The sequence below is a fragment of the Penaeus chinensis genome, chromosome 22 (genome assembly GCF_019202785.1).
Source record: "Penaeus chinensis breed Huanghai No. 1 chromosome 22, ASM1920278v2, whole genome shotgun sequence".
Taxonomy (NCBI): domain Eukaryota; kingdom Metazoa; phylum Arthropoda; class Malacostraca; order Decapoda; family Penaeidae; genus Penaeus; species Penaeus chinensis.
Window position 1 is genome coordinate 4,691,518 of NC_061840.1, and position 5,000 is coordinate 4,696,517.

The following is a 5,000-nucleotide window of genomic DNA, read 5'->3' on the forward strand; positions in this document are numbered from 1 at the left end:
GGTTATAAAGAACACTTTATGAAGTAAACAAATGAAGATATTACTAGACCCACTAAGAGAGCACGTAACGTAAACAATGCAAACTGCGGGAATCCTATCAAACCCTGTTGATAACAACACCGACGACGATGATGACGTTGCAGATCATAGCAACAAAAATGACCAACATCAGACTAGGCATTTCTCTGTAAAAAAAAATCATTCTAACCACACACTGTCTTGCACTTTAGGCCTACCTGCCACTCCGCGCTCAACCCACAGCCAGCGAGCCCAGACAAGATCTCGAGGCTTTTTCCTCCCATCCCAACGGGAGATAAGATGCTACAGGAGTGAGAGATGATGCTGAATCTCTCTCCGTAGGACCACTTCACGAAGCACTCAGTGAAGGAGCGCTGAGAAGGAAAGAGAGAGTTGGAGGAGGGGATGGAGAGGGAGAGGGAAGGAGGGAGGGAGGGAGGGAGGGAGGGAGGGAGGGAGGGAGGGGGGGGGGGGGGAGGGGGGGGAGGGGGGGAGGGAGGGAGGGAGGAAGGGAGGGAGGACGGAGGGGGGAGGGGGAGGGGGAGGGAGGGGGGAGAGAGAGAGAGAGAGAGAGAGAGAGAGAGAGAGAGAGAGAGAGAGAGAGAGAGAGAGAGAGAGAGAGAGAGAGAGAGAGAGAGAGAGAAAGTGATATTCTGTGTTTGTGTGTCCTTTTGACAGATATGACTGAACCTTTGGTCTTCAAACATAAGCTCAGAACTCTTACGAACTAACACCTTGAGAGAAGAAAAGCTGCCTTACTGCACGGATTTACATAACATAATCCTGTAGATTAGTAGAGTCACTGCCGCAGAGACAACAATGATATCGCAAATTATACCTGGCAGATGGCAGCGAGAGAGAGAATAGGAGGTAGAGGTAGGCAGGGAAGGAAGGAAGGAAGGAAGGAAGGAAGGAGGGAAGGAGGGAAGGAAGAAAGGGAAGAGGGGAGGAAGGAAGGAAGGAAGGAAGGAAGGAAGGAAGGAAGGAAGGAAGGAAGAAAGGAAGGAAGAAAGGAAGAAAGGAAGGAAGAAAGGAAGGAGGACTGGAGGCAGAGAAGGAAGGAAGGAAGGAAGGAAGGAAGGAAGGAAGGAAGGAAGGAAGGAAGGAGGGAGGGAAGGAGGGAGGGATAGAGTGTAAATGAAAGGAAGAGGAAGAGCAAGAAGAAAAGGAAGGAGGGGGGAGAAGAAAATGAAAAAGAGAGGAAGAAAGGATATAGTAGAGACAGAATAGAAGAAGAGAAAATAGAGGTATCGCGAGAAAAGGACGATACAGAAGAAAGAAAAAAAGTTAGAGGAGACAGAAGAAATGTAAGGAAAAGAGAGATCAGACGAGAAAAGAAGAGAGGAGTAGAGCGGAGAGGTAAAAAGAAAAGGAAAGGCAAGGAACCTAAACAAAACACTTAACTCCCACACGCACAAAACAAACAAAAAAGGCACACAACCAACCAACCAAATTAATTAAAATAAAACACAAAACGAAAAGCAATAATGAAAAATGAAGACGGGACTCATGACTCACCCGGTCGCGGAGCACGATCCGCGTTCGGTGGCAAAAGGAACACTTAAAGTGAGGACAGCGAAAGAATGCTGTGTGTTTGTGTTTTTGTGTGTTTGTGATTTGTGTCTGTTTGCTTATCGGGTGTTTATATTGAGTCAATGAGTGAGTGAGTGACATAGTGAGAAAGAGAAAGAGAAAGAGAAAGAGAATGAGAGAGAGAGAGAGAGAGAGAGAGAGAGAGAGAGAGAGAGAGAGAGAGAGAGAGAGAGAGAGAGAGAGAGAGAGAGAGAGAGAGAGAGAGAGAGAATATATTCTAAGTGCCTTAGTGTTAAAACTCTACGGTTTTTCACTGCACGATTCTAGTTACGATGTTAACATTATGACAAAATAACAGACTAACATTCCATCCTATTGGAATAATTCTTTAATAATATTCACAACAGTAAAAGAAATAACAAAACGGGAGAGAGAAACCCCTGCAAATTAACAATCAACAAAACCGCAGATTAGCATAGTCACCCGTACCAAGAAGCTGCCGACCCTCCAGGCATGTAAACAAACAGCCGGATTTCGACGACTCGACGTGTCACCTGTAGTAGCCACCTGTAGTAGCCACCTGTAGACCTACTCGGGCCCTTTCACTTTCCGAAGAAGACTTACACGTGTGGTTCTCTTACTCTACCCAAATTAGCGATTCAACTAGCTTTTGGTGTTTTCGGTTTTGTTGGGATAAAAAAAGAAAGAAAAAAAAAAAAAAAAAAAACGACGCAGTAACGTCTCTCCTCTTTGCCCTTAAATATGAAAAGTAAATGAGGAGGAAAATGACCCGCGTGAAAGACAAGGAAGCAAATACTTGGCCATGTGCGTCGCGAGGAGGGAGAGGAGGGGCAGGGGTACTTTCATCTCTCCCTCCCTTCCTCCCTCCCTCCCTTCCTCTCCCACCCTCTCCCCCTGGCTCCCTCTCTCTCTCTCTATCCCACTCCCCCTCCCTCCCTCCCTCGCCCCCACTCCCCACTCCCCACTCTCGCCCCCCTCCTCCTCCCCCACTACCCACTCCCCCCCCCCCCCACACCCCAGCGCTACATTCACCCGACAACAAAAACATCCTCCCGCGGCCTGCTTCCCTTTCTACGATCGTGTTGCCTGGTTCAGTGTGTATGGGGGTGGGGGTGGAGGGGAGGGGGAGGGGGGAAAGGAAGAGAAAGGCAAGGGAGAGGGAAGGGAGAGGGAAGGGAAAGGGAAGGGAAAGGGAGTAGGAAAGGGGAAGGGAATAGGGAAGGGAAAGGGAAAGGGAAGGGGAATAGGGAAGGGGAAGGGAATAGGGAAGGGAAAGGAAAGGGAATAGGAAAGGGACTAGGGAAGGGGAAGGGAATAAGGAAGGGGGAGGGAATAAGGAAGGGGGAGGGAATAGGGAAGGGGAAGGGAATAGGGAGGGGGAAGGGAATAGGGAAGGTAAAGGAAATAGGGAGGGGGAAGGGAACAGGGAAGGGGAAGAGGAAGAGGAGGAGGGAGGGGGGAAAGGAAGAGAAAGGGAAAGGGAAGGGAGGAGGAAGGGGAAGGAAATGGGGAAGGGAAAGAGGAGGGGGGAAAGGAGGAGAAAATGAAAGGAAATGAAAGGGAGAGGGAAGGGGAGGGGAATGGGAAAGGAGGAGGGGTATGGAAGGAAAAGGAATGGGGATGGACATGGGGAAGAGAAAGAGAGAGAGGAAGAAAAGGAGAATGGGCGCGAGAGAGGGACGGAGAAGGAAATCGGAAGGGAAGGGAATGGAATGGAAAAGAATGGAAAAAAAAAGACGAGAAAGGAGAATTGAAGATAACAAAAAGTGGAAGAAAGAAATTAACAGGGGGAAAAGAAGGGAAAGGGAAATAGAGCAGACTAAAAAGAGAAAGGGAAAATAAAACAAGGGATAGGAGAAAAACTGAAAAGAGAGAGGAGGGGAAGGAGAAGAAGAGAAGAGGAAAACAAGGGGGCGGGGCTAGGGGGCGGGGCAAGGGGGCGGGGCAAGGGGGCGGGGCATGGGACAAAGGGGTAGAACAGGTGCTCATTGGCAGTCACACAATACTCCCACCCTTCATGTCTTATACCCTATCTAATGGACATTCATGACAGAATTCAAGGTCAGGCTGACAGGAATGCAAATCCTCTATTTAACCACACTCTACAGTACGTCGCAGAATTCAAATCATGAATTAAGCGAATACAAATCACCCGGCATGAAAAATAATTACCCAAGGTTCAAACTCCGGCCTTCAGACCTCACAAACGAAGAAAAGGAAAAGAAAAGAAAAAGAAAAGCAAAAGAAAAGAAAAGAAAAGAAAAGAAAAGAAAAGAAAAGAAAAGAAAAGAAAAGAAAAGAAAAGAAAAGAAAAGAAAAGAAAAGAAAAGAAAAGAAAAGAAAAGAAAAGAAAAAGAAAAAGAAAAAGAAAAAAAAACACACAAAAAACAATAACACCAAAAACAGATAAGTATCTCAATCAAAATCTCACAAAAGAAATTTGAATCAGTCGCCATCGAGACACTTGGCTTCCAAATGGCCTAATCTCTGGCTGCTTGGCAACAGTCTACCCCTCCCCTAAAAAATAGAGGAAGAAGAGGGGGAGGAGGAGAAAGAAGAAAAAGAAGAAGAAGAAAAAAAGAAGAAGAGGAATAGGAGGAGGTAGAGGATGAAGAAGAGGAAGAGGAAGAGGAAAAGGAAGAGGAAGAAGACGAAGAGGAAGAAGAGGAAGAAGAGGAAGAAGAGGAAGAAGAAGAAGAAGAAGGAGAAGAAGAAGAAGAAGAAATAAAAAAGGAAGAAGAAGAAGAAGGATAATAATAATAATAATGATAACAATAATAATAATAATAATAATAATAATAATAATAATAATAATAATAATTATAATAATGAGAGGGCGAAGGAGGAATAAGAAGAAAAAGAAAAAAGAAGAAAAAGAAGAAGAAGAAGACGAAGGAGAATAATAATAATAATAATAACAGTAGTAGTAGTAGTAATAACAATAATAATAATAACGATAATAACAATGAATAGAAGGAGGAGGAGGAGGAGGAGGAGGAGGAGGAGGAGGAGGAGGAGGAGGAGAGAAGAAGAAGGAGAAGAAGAAAAGAAGAGGAAGAATAAGTGGAAGAAGTCATATCTCAAAGGCCTAAGAACCTCGGCCTCACTGCCACTTCAGCGCCATGAGGTCTACTCATGTTATCAGCTCTGAGACTCAAGTCCGAGGGTAACGCGCGGGGGGAAATCGAGAAATCACGACATGAAAGGAATCTTCCAACAGATGGAGGATGGAGAGGGAGGGAGGGAGGAGAGAGAGAGGGAGAGGGATAGGGATAGGGATAGAGAAAGAGAAAAAGAGAGAAAGAGAAAAAGAGAGAAAGAGAAAAAGAGAGAAAGAGAGAAAGAGAGAAAGAGAGAAAGAGAAAAGAGAGAGAGAGAGAGAGAGAGAGAGAGAGAGAGAGAGAGAGAGAGAGAGAGAGAGAGAGAGA

General features: G+C 45.5%; 1 protein-coding gene across 7 annotated transcripts in view; it reads right to left on the reverse strand.

The window, feature by feature from the left end:
* Window positions 1-5,000, reverse strand: part of LOC125037055 (flocculation protein FLO11-like) — a 166,361-nt gene that overhangs the window by 56,444 nt on the left and 104,917 nt on the right. The window lies entirely within an intron of this gene.